This window comes from Psammomys obesus, unplaced genomic scaffold, assembly GCF_907164565.1.
Source record: "Psammomys obesus unplaced genomic scaffold, mPsaObe1.curated_primary_1811, whole genome shotgun sequence".
NCBI classification, from domain to species: Eukaryota; Metazoa; Chordata; class Mammalia; order Rodentia; family Muridae; genus Psammomys; species Psammomys obesus.
In genome coordinates, this window is record NW_026596234.1 from 1,374,952 (window position 1) to 1,392,634 (window position 17,683).

The window sequence follows — 17,683 nt, forward strand, 5'->3', positions numbered from 1 at the left end:
TCCTCATCTGCAAAGTTACGGTGTCAGCTGCCCAGTGTTCATGGAACTGGCCCTATTAGCTTGAGACAGTGCACCGGGGTCTGCAAAATGATGGGCTCCAGACACCCAGAAAACCTGAGAGATGGCTGCTAACTGCCTTAGCACAAGAGTTTATCTGGGCCATCAGAGGAACAAAAAACCCAAGAAGGGTTTCCATGAGGGGAAGAGGAGGTAGAACGAGGGAGAAGGCAGCTGAGGAAGCCATCCGCCCTCCCGTCTGACTACTGTGGGAGCTTATTGGCCCCCCAGAAAGGACCAGACTCACTAACATCTTGGTTCTAGACCAGGGAGGCCCATTCTGTGCTGTGACTGCAGAATCGCAAGGTGGCAGGTGCATCTGCAGGAAGTTTGCCTCAGAGAGTCAGGAAACACACTCCTGTAAAGCTCAGGCGGAGAGCTCCTGCCTGCTAGGCACTCAGCACATGCTCCAGTCAGACTGAAGCTCCGAGAGAAGCTTTGACGTTGGGAATGGTGCTCAGAAGGCTGAGGCAGGAGGATCAGGGGACCAAGGTCAGGCTAAGCTACAACCCCCCCCCACACACACACACAGGCTCTGTTTCAAAACCCCCCACAACAATAAAAGATTTTGGTGGAGCTGATGGACTGAACTGTGCACACACTCCTCATCTTGGCCGCACGCCCCAGGCCCCCTCTGCTCAGTGGCTGACTGGGAGTGTCCAGCAGGACTGCCAAGGTAAGTGCAGGGAGCATGAGACACCGGTGGCAGAAGAGGAACTGTTGCTGTGGGATGTGCATGGATGAGAGGGTGTGTCTGGGAAGGAATGGAGCTGGGATGGAGAAGGGCATGGCTGAAGTAGGATGCAGACAGGTGGGGTCCCTTCAGGCATCTCTCCCTTCTTTGGCTCCCGTGGGTGGCATCTACTTGTGGTGGCAATCATAAGACAAGAATGCCCCTCAGGAGAGAGGAGAGATGTATCTCGGCCCGTATGGCTATAGCACAATGCTATACAACAAGGCTGGGTGGCTTAAAAATGGCTGCAAGTCCAAGGACAAGACAGATTCTACGTCCAGTGAGGACCCCTTCTGCCTTGTGGATGGCTCTTCTTTCTAGGTCCTCACTCAGTAGGAGGGATGAAGAGTTTTACAAGTATGTTTATACAGAAACACTAGTCTGTTGGCATAGCTTTTAAACCATTTTACTCAAGTTTCTTAAACAAAACCTTTGTTTCAGGAAATCTCCAACTTCTCATCCAGCTACATCAACAGCAGTGAGCAGCAGGGATGGACACCAATAGTCATCTTTTTCCCTTTCTCTCTCTGGGCTCTGGCATTTATTCCCTCTCCAGAGTCCTCTGATTTAAACTATCTGCAGCTGGCAAAAAGCCCCTCTCAGAGCCTGAGCGAGGCAACTACTTTGCTGCTGTGGACAGTCTGAACAGTTCCATATCCCACACCTGGGATTAAAATAAAAAACATATTTACACATCATAAACCAAAACCTCCACAAAACTTGTTCTTGGCATGAGGTCCTCACAGCCTGATCATCCACAAAACACTACCCCAACACTGCCTCCTTGGGATTTTCACATATAATTTAAAGGAGGCAAATGCTGAGTTCACTGTAGAGACACCCCCCCCCCGTTCTCAACCACATGTCTTTCTGGGTCTCCTTTCTCCCCAGGACCCCTTACCACCCAAGGACCCCTAGATCCTTGATATTCTTATCTCTTGGAACCAATCCTGGGGTGAAATGGAGCTGTAGCTTCCTGGATCAGGGGTGTGTTCCTGTCACAGTCTAGATGATTCCTTGGATTCTTTGGTTACATGAGTCCTGCTTTTCTCACAATGGTTTGACTTGGGTTTTGGTCACTAGCCCTAGACTGTCCCCAGGAGAACTCTCTGTAAACTAACAGTCCATTCTTCACCTTCTGTGGAACTAAGATGTTTGGAAGTCTCGAGGTGATGAGGGAAGTGGACCTAAGTCTGCTCTCAGGAGAAACAGTTTCTTGAGAAGACACCGAGCCCGACAGAGTGGGACCTGAGCAGGGGTTTGCCCTGCTGGGGTGGGGCTCAGTAACAGAGCACTTGTCTGGTATGCAGGAGCTCTGAGTTCCATTCCCTGGACTGAAAAAAAAAAAATAAAAGTAATAAACAACAAAGGGACCAGGCATCTGTCCTTGGCACAACAGGTTTGTCCATGGAAGCCTGACCCAGAAGACGCTGGCTCCTGAAGGCAAGCTCCCTTCTCCCACTTTCAGAACACCTACTGGGATCTCTGCTGATTCAGCCTGACCGAAGTAATGCTCTGGGGCTGGGGTGTCTAATTTTTGCATGTTTTCTTTTCAGAGGATGAATTATGTTGAGTTAACATGGATAATTGAGTGTAAAACTTTCCCTAAAAATAACACGCAGGTGCTGAGCCCCACAGGCAGCCTCTTCCCATGCCTTCTAGAGGAAGAAAAGAAAGGCCTGGACTCTATCTGGCCAGGCTCTTTAATTCCCCTTGACCCTTCTTCCCCAGTGTCCACCCCTCCCATTGCAGGAGTCTAGAGGCAGGGAATGTGTCTGAAACCTTGTTTCTGCTCTTCCCATGTTGTAGATCCTGTCTGGACTCGACGCTGTGTTCCAGGTGTAGGTTCTGCCTGATACTTAAAACAGGATCGTCTCTATAGTCTAGGAATACCAGTCACAACTGTCACTTGTTAAATATCTAAGAACCTCAAGGACAAATCACATAAGTTTTATCTTTACCCACAGAGAGGCCAGGTGACCATAACATGGACAGGTCTTTGGGGCTCGAGGAGACACTTCAAGAGAGACCAAACACAGTTCCTGTTCTACCAGTGGAGTCTGGACAGCACTTTTTCTCCCAAGCGACTAGAAACCTGGGTGTCCAGGACCTTTATTGTGTCAGTCATAGAGGCATTGTGGCCACCCACATGGCAAACTGTGATCTCCACTGCCTTCTGAGATTGGGCTGATTCCCACCACAAATCCCACTATTAACAGTGGCAATGCAGTGCTCACCATGTCCCAACACTCCAGGCAAACCAGGATCAGCTTATCAGACAGGGCACTGGGGAAGGGAAGGTTTCCAGCCACTGCCCAGGAGTCTGTCCCAGAGTGTCCTTTCTCTAGGCTGGGATGGTTCTATGTATCAATGCCATCAAACCAGGCCTATCTTTCCATGATGCTGCTTTCAGGGAAGCCAGGCCACTTGAGGTCATTATCGCCCAGCTGGTTGGCTCATCAGTCTTCTGACCATTTCTGCTGGTACTAGCGCACTGGAGCAACTGCACACGTAAGCTGTGGCACCAGAGCAACTGTGGGGATAAAAGGACTGCTCTTTTTACACAGGAACTGGGACGGAGCCATGCATGGTATAACAGAATCTCTCAATGAAGGGGTGGGTGAGCGACCCTATACGGGTGTAGCCACATAGCCACGCTACTTTCTTTTCATGTCACCTCATTTGTACATCTGAGTTACCATTTCTGAAATAAGACCACACGCTGGTGAGCCCACAATGTTCTTCTTATACTTTGGACAAGCCCTCAAAGAGAGGTGCTGCTTCCCTCCACAAGCATAAGAGGCACCCAGTGTGAAATGGTTGGGGGCTGAGCTGGAGCTCGTCACCTACACCACTATCTGTGACCAAAGCCTCAGACAGACAGCACGGCCTGCTACATCTCAGTCTTTCTCTGCAGGGACCTGAACAGGCTCTTTGGCAGGTGGACAGAGGAGGATATATTAGACAGTGATAAGAGGAAGCCATGAGTTTGCAAAGTAATGGTCAAAAGTGTGGCTCCAAGTAAACAAATCTTCAAGTCAACAAACTTCTGGAACTTTCCCATGGAAGTGGCTGATTCCAAAAACAATAAGGAGAAGTGTGGCTTACCAAAGAGGACTCTTGGTAACCATATACTTACTTCCTTGATTCTTCCTTCTTGGGGTGTCTTGGGGAACAGGCCTCAGAGCCACAAGGTCCCACCTGCCATCACCACCAACTTACCTCACACATCTCAAAGTGTGCCTCAGAATGCTGAAACCTGCCAAGGCGCCTTAGCCCTCAGATAAGGCCCAGACTGCAGAGCAGAGCTGCTAGCCCATCGGTGTGTGTGTGTGTGTGTGTGTGTGTGTGTGTGTGTGTGTGTGTATGTATGTGTGTATGCGTGTGTGGTGGGGAGTTACAGCATCTGCTTGTCACGTTCCTATCTCCACAAGTAATGAGCTGCTTCGAGAGATTCATGGCCATGATCCTATCTGTGCCTATCATTGATTACCATGCCAACGCTCACCCACTCTCGTGACCCAGAGACCAGCTCAGTGCTAGCAGCAATACTTTGCATACCGGTCATGCTCTGAGTGTTTTTGACTCCTCCAGCCCCTCCCACAGCAGAGGAGGCTTTTCACCTTAAAGGTCTCTTGTGGCCGCTAGCCCACTCCAGCCATCCAGGACACCCATCCATTGTGATCTGCATGGGAACTATCCCCACAGGCTCTTGTGTTTGAATACATCATTCCCAGCTGGTGGTTATGTTTCGGGAGTTGTGGAACCTGAGGCTGCAGAGCTTTTTGAGAGCTGGGTGGAGGACTGGAGGAAGCTGGAGGGTTCAATCTTTGCAGCTCTCAGCCCAAGTTTGGAGACACATAGCAAGCTGTGACGCACATTAGACGCTGTGAACTCTGCCTTCCCCACTGCGATGGGCTGTGCTCTCCCAAAGTGTAGGCTGAAAATATTCTATCATGGTGACTCATTGTGGGACTGTGACACAGTAAGACGTCTGCATTTGGTCTCCAGGCACAGTGCCTGGCATAGAACTCCTAAATCCCTTGCAACTTCCCAGTGACAGGGATATCAGGAGAGCCTTTGCCTTGAAATTTGAACATATGGAGCCCTGACTTTTGTGACTTCCTGGGTTAGCAGGAACATCTTTGTTTGGGGAAGAATCCTATGACTAGAGTCTGGACAAAACAGGGCATTGAAAAAATGTGAATGATATACAGATTTGCTCATAAAAAGATCACCTGGCCCTTGCCTCCCAGTCTCTCTGGAGCCTTGACCTCTCTCTAGCTCAGACCCATTTCCAAGTTAAATATGTTTTTCTCCCTTAAAAAACTATCTTCCTTTCTATTACTAACCATGTGTTTCTGTTCAAATCTTCTTTTTTTTTTTTTCTAGTAGACAAGATGATGGGAACATTAGCGATTGCCCTCTGGCCCCAGATCCATGCCTGTAACAGGAGCCATATACTCTACTCTATATACACAGTGTTGTGTTGAAAGGTGAGGGAGGCTGCCCATCCTTGCAGGTCACTGTATCTACAGATCGGTAGTGTTAACATACCTGCTCATCACAGGATCTCTAGGGGTCCTGCTAGCACTGCGCAAAGAGCTCCAGCCAAGACCTCAACAGGACTATTCATAGAATCATCACCCTACCCTGCCCAGGTATTGGTCAAAGTTGGTTGGAGTCTATACGTCCAGGCTGAGTTCCTTGACTAACCTTTGTGGGATGGGTCAAAAGTCCAGTTCTGTCCCTCAAGATGGGATAAGCTCTGAGCTCTAATTTGTACCCCAGGCTTCACTGGGGTCAAGCAGAGAGGTAGGGTTCAATCTGCTTCCACTTCCCTGCTGGCCCCACCAACCTGTCCTTTCTCTTATCTTTGATCATGACCTAGCCATTTACTTACTCACACACAGGCTGTCTGAGGAACAGGAACTGCTCTCCAGCTCCTGGGAGACCCTCTCAGGGCTATGATGGTGAAGACTGACAGCCTTGCTGAATGGGTTTAAAACACGAGAAGAAGGGTAAAGTGGCCCTCATCCATAATCCCAGCACTTGGGAGTCTTGAGGCAGAAAGGTTGCCATGAGTCCAGGGCCAGCATAAGCAGTCTCATAAAACCAACCAACAAACCAATCAAAGAACCTAGCAATCTTAGCAAATTCCCTGTCAAAGGTGGCCAAGCCACACAGACTCAAAATATTTCTAACAATGGGAATGGAGCTGTGAAAAGTCCCACATAAATCAGGATGGACTTGAGGCAGGCAGGAAGGGGCAGACAAATATGACTAGGAGTCAGAGGAAAGTTAATCCTGGAACCCAGTCATTAAAAAAGACTTCCCCATGAGGCAGTACATGCTTTTAATCCCAGCACTCAAGGCCAACCTGGTCTACAGAGTGAGTTCCAGGACAGTCTAGAGCTATATAAAGAGACCCTGTTTTGAAAAACCAAAGAATAAATAAAAATAAACAAATAAATAAAGTAATACCAAAAAAAGACCTCCTTTTGTACTATGTCAGATTGCCCCTTTAACTGTACTAATTTCCTCCAGCAAACAAATAAATCCAACCACAGTCGGAAAGTAAAACCCGGTGGGGGATTCCCCGTGAGGCTTCTGCATATACTAAGGAAAAAAAAAAAAAGAAAAACAGTTATAACACAGGACCATGGTTTATGCACAGTAAATATAATGTGATATCATCCATGGAGGTCAATCACCTACGTTAGTCAAAGAAAGGTCTACCCCTTCATGGGCCCACTTCCTTCCCTTATGCGGTCAAAAGCCCCTGGCTCCAGCAATGAGTGAGGGGCTCTGCAGAAGTGCTTGCTTGTGCAGCTTCCACTCTGTGGAGTATGCTTTCTGCTTTCACGTTTAATAAATCCATCCCTTTGCTGCTGCTTTTCTGTGTCTTGCTCAATTCTTTGTTTAAGACACAAAGAACCTGGACATTTCAGCACAGAAGACCCCTCTAGTAACAGGCCTACAGAGATCTTTGTGTGGTTGGTGACAAGCCTTCTAACTGGGTGGTTCAAGCCAGCAGGAGCTTATTCTCCCTGTTTGTCCATTGTTCATTTATCCATCTGTCCATCTTCCAATGCAGGATGAGCAGGAGGCCACTTGCAGTGCCAAGGGGCAAGATGAACCCCTCTTGGTTGCAGACCCAGGAAGTACCACAGGAGCAAGGGCCTCTATAGTTACACAGTCCAAAAAGCCAGGTTTGTCAAACTTTGCTGTCCCCTCCCTCCTTCTCTAGGGGAGCAGCAGATGCTGGTGCCGGCTGCCTGTTTCCCTCAGAAATCTCTGAATGCACTGCACGGCTCTACAATCTGGCTCTTAAAAATATCACCGTGGAGGGGAAAAGGAACATTAGTGCGCTTAAGAAAACTGTGTTCCCAAATAAATGAGCAGTTAAAACAAAATCAGATTATGATGCCCTGCAGAAATCACTCCTCTCCCCTCCAACACATTCACAAGGACTTGCCAGGGAGACTCAAATACCATTATCATCACAATGGCGGGAATCTAAGCCCTTGTATGCATACCTTCTTTCCCTCACCTCCCTCCCTTCCCTCCTTCCCTCCCTCCCTCCCTCCCTTCCTCCCTCTGTCTGCATATTCACTCAACATGATGTTTTGAATGTACATCTGTCTATAAGGAACACAATGGCAAAGAGAAATGATGTGTTATTTTACTTTTACAAAAGCCTTGGAGCACTGGGGATGTAGTTCTGAGGTAGAGAGCTTGTTTATCTGTCTGCCTGTGTTCATGCTCCACCACAATGCATGAGAGGTTGGTTCTTTTCTTCCATAATTTGAGATTTGGGGAATTGAACTCAGGCTGTCTGGCTTGGCAGTTTGGTACTTTTACTCTCTGAGCTGTTTTTCAGGTCCATGATAAATCTGGAGTCTCTGAGGCTATAGCCTCTTCCAGATTCTACTTTTGTTTATCAACCTGCTTCCACTGACCCTTTGTTAACCTTGGCCACAGGCCAGAAGCACTCCCCTGCCTACCCTGATAGCTGTTCTCAGACCAGAAGAGGTCCCTTTGCTTTAAGACATACTCTACCCCTTTTGTGGGGTCCCAAGGTTTCTGTTCCTGATAGCCAGGCCTGCAGGGCCTACAGTGGACTGGACCTCTCCATCCTTCTCTGCTAAGCAGTCAGAAACACCTCAAGAATGGTCCAGGTTCATAGGAACTGTCCAAGATAGACAAGTGGGATTCTCCTCCCACTGTGTTGATGGACAGGTCATTCTCACTGGTTGCTAGGTGGATTTCTGGCAGTCCAGAGAAGATCTGGGGTGGCAAGAAGCCTAGAGCTTTGCTGGCATTGCTCCAAGTCCTGAATCCCATGGTATATGTGTCCTGCCCTCCTCCCATTTTTCATTGAGCTGGTCAGACTCTGGTCCTCTCACTGGCACCTGACATGGTAGCTGTGTGCGCTCAGACTTGAAGAGGATTTTGAGGACTGTATTAGTTAACCTTTCTCACTGCTGCAACCAAACATCTGACAGAAGAAACTTAAGGGGGGAAGGGTTTATTTTGGCTCACAGTTCAGGGGATACAGCCCACCACAGTGGCAGGAGTAGATCTGCCCATGGTAGCAGCACCCTCTTACCTGACAACAACCAGAAAGTGGAGTTGAGACCAGAAGCAGGGGAGGGCTGGAACTCTCAAAGTCTGACCCTAGTAGTTTATGACTACTGCCAGATAGGCCCTGCTACCCAAAGATTCCACAAGCTCTGCAGACAGTACTCTCCGCTTAGAGACCAAGTGTTCAAGCATGTAAGCCTGTGGAGGACATCCTGCAGGCACGTGGTAACAAGGACTATATCTGCTACTGCAGTCTCCCAGCTTTTTGTCTTCCTGACCTGTGAACAAGATTCTGCTGAACAGTGCTGAGGACCGGAGCACACTTGTTGTCTAGTGATTTTCCCCAAAAGTGAAACCCCTGAAAAGAGGAAGGAGGCATGTAATACTCACAAAGTAAACAAAACTTACAAGACACAGGAAGCTCCTGAAGTTTACAAGATCCCCAGGGCCCATGGTTATACAAGCAGTAATAGTGGCTGGGGAGGGGAGACCCTTGGAAAGGGTGAAGATGACAACAAATTGTGCAGTGAGCTCCTGGGGTGCAGCTTGCCTGTGGGTTTCTCAGTGATACCTCAGTCACAGGTGGTCCTGTAAGAAATCCTGAAAAATGCACTGATTCACCACGCTAGTCTTGAGTGGAATTGTTTCTTCAGTATGTTGCCAGTACGCTGTCTGGGATGAATAAACATTTATTTGTGTCTCCCCTCCAAAAAGCCATACAATAGATCCCAGTGCGGAATCTGCAAAGCTGGATTCTTCTGGGGCTTTCCTAAGTGTGGCTGGTGACCCAGAAACCACTTGCAGCCAGGTCTCCTTCAACAGTGCCGAGTGACATCCCTGGTAGGCTATCACTGAACTGCATTCTGAACCTGCCTGTGCACTGAAGAGAGATTCTCCGTTTCGTCAGACAATGTCAGTCCTACAAAACAGGAGGGACACAGTGGTGGTGAGAGGGGACAATGAGGTTACCTGTTAGCTGAAAAATACCCGAGCAGGCAGAGGCTCTTGGGGTCACGGCACCAATCTGACTCTGTGAGTGATCCTGACACTTACCACATCAAAGCCAACAGGACAATCAGTAATACAAAGCAAATTGATGGGACTGTTTTCTCCGCCACGGGTTCTGTGAACCATCCAGTCACTGCAATGGAAGCTGGTAGGGTGTTGCCTTCTCATTACCGAGGAGCTTCTGCTGTGGAGCCTCACTGCTGAGCACATGAATGTTAATGTCCCCCACAGCCCCTCTGCTGTGAAATAAATGGCAAAGCTGAAATGATAACAAGGGAAGCAGAGTGGGGCTTTTGCCCAGGGCTCTGTGCATCGGTGTGATTAGATGAATGTGGCTGTGGGTCTCTTTTGTCCCCCTGCTTTCCTGAGGGGATTCCAGCTCCCCTAAACATGGCGGGAGCAGGTCATCGGGTCATGCCATCTGAAGCTGTTTCTCCCCTGGAGGTAGTTGGGAGAGTGATCTTGTTTCTTGGAATTATGAGAGCCTACAGACTCGTGTGTCCCTGAGACAGACATGGGACAGACAGGTCAGCTAAGGCAATGCATTGGGACAGAAAGGAAAGCCCTGGGGAGAGCTTAATCCCAGGAACAATTCCGCCAAGGACTCTATCCTGTTCTGCTAGGAATCCTTAGAGGGCTGTCCCTCAGGGCACAATAGCCACATCAGCTGTGAGATGCTGCCTCTGCATGGAAGAGGAGAGGTCAGGGGTGAGCAGAGACCAGATAAGTGGGGACAGGGGTAAAGTCAGAGGTTATGTTGCTTCGGTCCTCCTTCCTGTATGTCCTGTCCGGTCCTCACAAAGGGCTTTCTTCAGGCCGGTTCATCCTCAGCCATGGCATTCCTAATTTTCCATTCCCCTGCTCCCTAAACTCTGCTGTCCTCTAAGCAGCAAGAACAGGAGCCTTCGGGGTGTCCATGGCCAGGATCCTCTCTATTCACCAAGGTCCCGATAGTATCAGGATGGCACTCTTGCTTTCTCAACCTCCATGAAGTCCTATGCATGGCTACCACCTTCCAGATCACCTTAAAGGGCCTGAGGCCACCAGGACATTTCTGGAAAAGCATCAGTCCCAGAAGGGTTGAGTGTGGGATGGAGATAGGTCACTTGAGTGACAAAGGTGCTGTGACCACCATCTTGATAGTCACATGGTATGGGGGCAGCCTACTGGGCCTGGAACCAGATAACAGCGTCCCACAAAGGAACTGGCCCCTTACCCAGTCCTAGAGGCTACAGGGCCATCTCCCAGCAATCTGCAGGTATCCACATGTGGGCCTGGGTTTCATTGGTCCTAGGATGGCCTCTTCCAGTTCTGGCTTTCACACAAACCCACATGCAGTGGAAGAAGACTAGTTAACAAAGGAAGGTGTAAAGTCCAGGAAATGGGCAGGAGGCGGAGAGCACAACCCACCTTAATCAGGAGGATGACAGAAAGCCTGGTTTGCATTCAGCTTTGCTGGAACTTGGCAGACCTCTTGCCCATGCCTGGGTGCTGGTATTGCAGAGGCACACCAGCACACCTGGCTGGACCGCTAACTTCAGAGGCTTTCGTGATGGATCTGCCTTTCCAGACTAAAGTATTGATGTGGGCTCCTGCTGAGATAGGCACCAATGTGGCTTCTTTGAAGGATTTACTGAGTGTCTCACAAAATGAGTCCTCTTCCTGATAACCAGGCACTCAGCCAGTCCAAATCCTGAAGCCCCCTTCCTAGCAATGAGAGTTCCACGTGTGCGAGGTGCGTCCGTGTGGCCATGGCTCCTGCAACCCACAGGCTGGGATCCACTGGGTTGGGGGCTGTGGGTATGATGGCAAAGAAAAGCCCCTGGGTGCCGCTTCCGCTCTCATCCCTGCCTAGCTCAGGGCAAGGGAAACTGTGTGACAAAGGCTCCTCAGCGGAGGGAGTGGGTGGAGGGGCGTCTCTTTTGTCCAGGGGGTCCTCCACTCTGCGTGCCTCGCTCTCCTTACCAGACTCTCTCCCCTTCCTCCCCGTTTCCCCCTCCGTGCCTTTCAGCATGGCTGAGTTTTCGTCATTCCAGAGCTATACAACGTGACGTTCAGTCACAACTGTGGCATTAATGGAGTAATAGACTGCACGCCTCTCCACAGTCGCCCCGCTGTCCTCGGTAAACAGAGGGACGCGCCTGTCTCAGCTGTGCGCGGAGAAAAGCCTCATTTGAGCTGGTGCTTGGAGATAATGTCTTGTGAATAGCTATTTAGTCATCACCTGTCATCCTGGCCAGGAAGCTGCGCACAGGGGTGCGGGAGATTTATAGAGATGCAAAGCTCATTTTTCTCAGAAAGAGTCTGTGGGCGGCTTTGCCTGAGGACAGAGCTAACTCTACCCAGATGTGGGAGCCAAGATCACCCAGCCACCCAGTGAGGCTCTGGACTCAGGAACCACCACCCACCTGGAAGGAAGAACACCCTCACCCAGCTCTCTTCCTAATTCCTTAGCTTAGAGGCCTCAGGACTTTTCCAGCCACCCAGCCTGAGGGAGAAGAAGACAGAGGACCCTTTTGTGGGCTTCATAACTACAGAGAGGGAAGGAAAGAAGAAGAGGAAGAGGGAGGAGGGAGGAGGCAATTAGGAGAGGAGGGGCTAGGGAGGAGATGAAGGGGAAAGGAAGGAAAGAAGAAAGGGAAAGAAAAGAGGCTAGAGGGAAAGAAGGGAGGTGATGGGAGGGAGAGGAAGGAGAGGAGGAATAGGGAGTGAAGGCAGAAGAGGGCAAGGAGAAAGAGGGAAGGGTGGAGAGGGGTCAGCTCTAACTCTTGGAAGTCTGGAGATGCCCCTCCTAGGTGACCCAGAGCTAGTGTGAATGAAGGCCTCACCTCCAAGTCATAGCAGGGACCTGGGTGCTTCTTCCAGAGCAGAGCCTATATGGCAGTGTGTTCTGAGCATTTATCATGTCCCTGGTCAAAATCTAATTAGGGGAGAAGTATTTGCAAGACACCGGCTGTGTGGTCCATTTTCCTAAACCCATTCTCTTCTTTCCTAAGGGCAATCAAGACAAAACAAGTAAACAACCTGCCACAGACAAGTGACAAGGAGCAATGGAGGTCGCACTGGGCTGTCCCAGAGTTCCAGCTGCACGGCCTGCCACACACTGTCCCTGCTCATCCACTTCCAGTCACCATCTGCAACTCCCCCTGCCGGCCCCTTGCCCTCCCCTCTCAGATATTCCTCTCACCCTGTCCTCTCATCCTCTCACCCTTGTTCTGACAGGTCCTGGTTTATATAAAGATCATGGCTGCCCCTAGCCTACCTGTCACTATTTGTTCCCTGGACCCTCTGCAGGAGCTTACAGAGGGGCCTGTAAGCTGGGGAGAGTGAGAAATCAACAGCATTTGTTCTTGTGTTGAGATACAATCCACATTCACTTGGTCATGGAGTGATAAAGGGGCCTGGGACTAATCAAGCTCCTAATTAGTGACTTCCAGGTGTGGTAATTGCCCAGCAGTTGGGCTGTTAATCACCAAGGGCTCCTCAACCGCTCTTGTGGAATTAAATGATGGGGGTGGATCTGGGGACAAGATGGGAAGTGTAGTCAGAGGCCTTGGCTTCAGTGACAAGCTGGAGTGCCTGAGACTATCTTGAAGGGGCATGAGGGTGGCTAGCTAATTTAGTTAGAAGCAGGTCACTCTCAATCTGCTTGAAGAGGTTGGTGCCAAGCCTTGAAGATACTAGAGCAGTAAACAGAGTATTTGGGAAGACGGAGGCTACATCCCTGGCCGGGCATCACCTGTTACCATGTGTGGCCAGCACAGGCTCACCACTTGCTGTGCCATCTTTCTCTGACCAACAAAGATGGGGGTGTCTCTAGTTACTTAATAAACTCTGCATTCATTAGAAAGGAGGCCTCTGTCTTCTACCCCAGTGAAACACCCTCTCCTGGAAGTAGGGAAACTGAGGCATGAGTAAAAGAGCCTATGAGGCCCTAGCATGATTAGAGAGTACAGTGTGTTCAGGAAGCACTCCACCATAGGAGAGGATGTGCCCTGATCTGGGACTGCCAACCTCAACCACCACCATGACAGAGGAGAAGGGAAGGGGAGAGAGAGAGGAGAGAGGGAAGCAGGGGGGAAGGAGGGAGAGAGGGAGAGACAGAGGCAGATGCAGAGACAGACATGAGGAGGATGCCTTACTGGCCTAGGCATAGGAGGAAGCAGTCATTCTGGGCTCCTTCTGAAGAAGTTCCCAAGAGCCCGAGGTCCAAGGCCAACACAACTTGGAATAAATGATCAAGTTATGAATCAAACACAACAGAAATGTAATTACCACGGGAACCAGCTGAGAATAAAATAGATTATCTCTGTAACAGTCATTAAACTGTTATCACATGAACCCCTCTAATGTGTTGCTGATTAAAGTCAATCCTGGCACAATTGATCATCTCTTGGGGTCGTGCTCCGCTTATCTTGGATCCTCACAGAGCGTGCATAGAGAGCTCCTAGGGCCTGAAATACTCTCCTGCCTGACTCATACATGACCTTTGGGGACTTCCAGCTTCCACCCACCAAGGGCCACCTAGTGGTTCTAGGATGACAAGATCTGAGGATGGAGCAGGCTGTGGTTACATGCCCTCAGATCTGTGTGTGAGACTGTTGGGGTGGCCAGCCCCTGCTTGCCAACAGTTCCTCTGTATTCCTGACCATGGCTGTGGCATTAGCTGATGGCTCCTGGTCCCATACAACATCTAGTACAGTAAACACTCATTGAGCACCTGCTGTATGCTAGGCACTGTTGTAGATGAGAAAAGGCTTCAGCCATTCTAGTTGTGGATGCAAAGTCACTGTGTATTCTATAGAAGGTGTCACTTCAGAGAAAGTCCAGGTGGTCAGGCATAGCCGGAGGAGTCAGAACAATAAGAAGTAAGTGGCAATTGTTCCCAGAACAACCACAGATTGACAGAGTCGATGAGAGGTGTCTTGGAGGAGTTGGAAGTACTTATGCAAAGGCCCCTGGGGCAGGGGACAGGGCCTTTGCATAAGTACATGCCTACTGGTATATGCATACGGATGTGTGTATGTTTAGTTGTAAGCACACAGCTCTGCATCTGTGTGCCTGGACACATGCGTGTACATACTCCTGTGGGCATATGTGTACATGCCTGTGTGTGTATGGCCAGAGCAGAGTGATTCTGGATGGCCTGGGTGTGACTAGAAGGACAAGGGCAGATGTTCACACCAGGCTTGGTGGTCACCTCGGCCAGTGTCAGTCGTGACCTGATGTCTTAGACAGCTTCCTCCGGCTGTGGCTGAGCCTGGGTGGTAGAGCGCTGTTCTCCTCCTGGACACTCCCTGTCATAGCCATGGAGGTGGGGCAGAAAGCTGGACTTATTTTCACAGCCTCGAGGTTTGCCTGATCATCGGGTGGCCTCCATGTCCCTGGTGTTCCTCACCTTCACTCTCCGTTGCTTGGAGTGCCTGCAGTATCCGCCTCCTCCCTAACCCTCTGCCTGCCTCAGCTCCCTCTCGCCAGATGGCCTCTCAGGCTGATGTGCGGCAGGCTTATCCACAGCAGGACTGGCTAAGACTGCAGAGCCGGTAGTTGTGTGATATTCTGTTAGCTCATTTCGATGTTCTGAGCTTTTAATATCTGGCTTGGCTTCGGCCTATCATTTCAGATTCTGTTTGTTGTGTCACTTAGGCATGACAAGGTCCTAGGATCCTGTGGTTGCATGCCCTCTCAGGCTGATGTGACAGAGGCAGAAGGTGTTGTCTCATATATATGCAAAACATCCCGTCTTCAAGGTTTGCATAAGGTCATTGCTGCAGCCATTACTGGAGTCCTTCTGTACCTTCCTGTTTAGTTTGGAACCAGACATCTTTTCATCACTATAATGAAATACCAAAGGTTCATTAGCTCACAGTCTAGACATTCAGGTTCTGGTGAAGGTAGCCTCATGGACAGCAGTTGGGGATGAGAGAGGAGCCAGTGGCTCTACTGCTTACTCCTCCAGGAAGCAGAGCTGTGGGTAGCATGCTTCTTCTGCAGCAACCCTCTCACCAAGCCGGAAAGGGTTACAGGGGCACAGCCTGATGCCATCAGTGACCTGAGCACCTTCCAGCAGTCACAGTGGGCCTTTGAGGGCCTCTCAGATTGCACCCATGCCAGTACAATACATGTCATCAACTGTTTCAGCGAGGGTGTGGTCCACCCTAAATACATGTGGACACCGCAGGGCCTTAGCAAGGTCTTGGGTTGTGGTGGTTCTGGGAGGGTAGTGAGGTCTTGCACCCTCCTGTCCCTCTTAAACCATAATGACCTTTGCCACACCTGCTCAGAGGTCTCTGGGGGTCAGTGCTTCTCCAAGGACCTGGGTACCATGGGGTAGGTTTTTTTTTGAAGGACATAGGTTTCCAGACTCTGAGTCAGATAGTCTAGAATATGTGCACGAGCAACTTCTCAGAAAGGTGATGTACAAGCTTCCAACTCCATGGAGTGGAGTCTTCGGGAGAGCAACAGGCCCAGCTACTCCATAAGTGGTATGTTCCAGGCCAGGCCTCTGCTGAGGGAGCAGGGACTGGCCAGCTCAGGAAGGGGACGAGGCCTAACAGATGCTCTCCATCTCCACTGGGTTGGCATGGGACACAGAGGGCTTTGTGCCCTGGGATCCGGGACCAATTCAAGGAAGCCATGGGATACTGGGTGTGAGAATGGCATTTGTCATGGTGTGGGGAGGGTTCGGCCTGGAACAGCCTGCTGGAAAGGGACCAGCACATAGCAGGCCTGACAGCCTAGGCCATAGTATACACAGGCAAGCATGTGGCCTCCAGGCATGCAGATCCCAGCTATGCCACCCCCTGGCACCCAGCTCTCCAAGTTTACAGCCCCTGTGGAGGCATGGAACCCCTTTATTTCCAACTTCGGAGCTATGAACTAAAGAGACAGTTATTCTACCAGCTGTCTGCTGACCAGGAAAGGGGAGGTGTCGTCCGAGGCCTAAAGCAATTCTGCAATTATGTGATTGTTTTCAGCTGAATATAAGAATAAAAGGCGTACGGACCAACAGCCATTGACTCTTCACTGGCATTGGGTACTTGAAAAGAGCTCCAGGCCATAGAGCAGAAGCATTCTTCTTCGATGCTTAGTATATCTCGTCACAGCTACCAGAAGTTTCCTTCACAGAAGACCAAGAGGATGTTGTGGGCTCCCATCAGTGCCACCCAGGCCTGGGATTGTCTTCTCCACACAGGCAGCCTGGTTAATGTGGCCCTCACTTGCTGACCCCAAGGATGCTGGAGACTAGCCAGGTATGGGGCAGACTGCTGCTGCCTTCTGCCACTCTGTGCCTGTGCCACTGTGCCTCACTCAGGGTGTGTGAACACCAGAGAAGAGCCAACTGAACACCACAGCTTTAACAGCCCAGTCGTGGACACAGCACTGGTCTCCTAGAAAGATCTGCTGTGAGAAATGAGCCCCCAACCTTGCCAACTCAAAAGAGGCAGAGTTTAGGAAGCCGCCGCCCCCAGAGGGCAGCCCTGTCTGACACCCCCTCAGCTGAGCCCACTTGGGAGTAACGTGGGTGCTCCCCGCCTATACTTTGTCTCTTTGCCTTGGCAAGCCAAGATGTTGCTATCCCTACTGGCTCTCTGATTACAGGGGGATCTTGACTATAGGAGTTCTGAGGACACCAAGGGAAACCTGAGAATGCCCAGAACCCCCTGACAGCAAAAAAGATTATCTTCAAAGCTGCCCTTCGGGTCAGGACCATGAGCTTTCTGTCATGGTATGTGAATTTCTTCCTCTTGGTGTGATGACTAGCAGGGTAGGTAGGGCACACAGTCACCTTCAGCGGTCACATGAGTCATTGTATTCCACAGATGCTCTCTGGACGCTAGCACCCTGGGGCTTTGCATTGCTTGAGTCCCTGAGGTCTTGGTGCCCTAAGGGATCTAGATCCTGGGGCCCTGTCTTAAGGAGGAAACCATGAGGGACAAAGAGATGGAATGGCTTGAGTCTTGGTTATCTTGAGGGCACCTGGGACACCTGTGGGGCCTGGCTCCTGTCTCTGGATTGGTGATTCTTGACTCCTCTTTCTCCCACCCCCACCCCCCACGATGGCCTCAGAAGGAACCTTTTCTGGGTTGAGGTCACTCTGTGCCTGGATGCCCACACTAAGGGTGACCAATCATGGCAGATAAAAATACACACAGTTAACCAGAAAATCCCCAAGGAGGGAAATCTTAGCTTGTGTTTCATGAAAGGGCCACTCATGGAATTTCTGTAAAGTCTCTTCTCTAGGTGAGGTTGACTGAATATCAGTGTCTCGGCTAAAAATGCACAGACGATATCAAA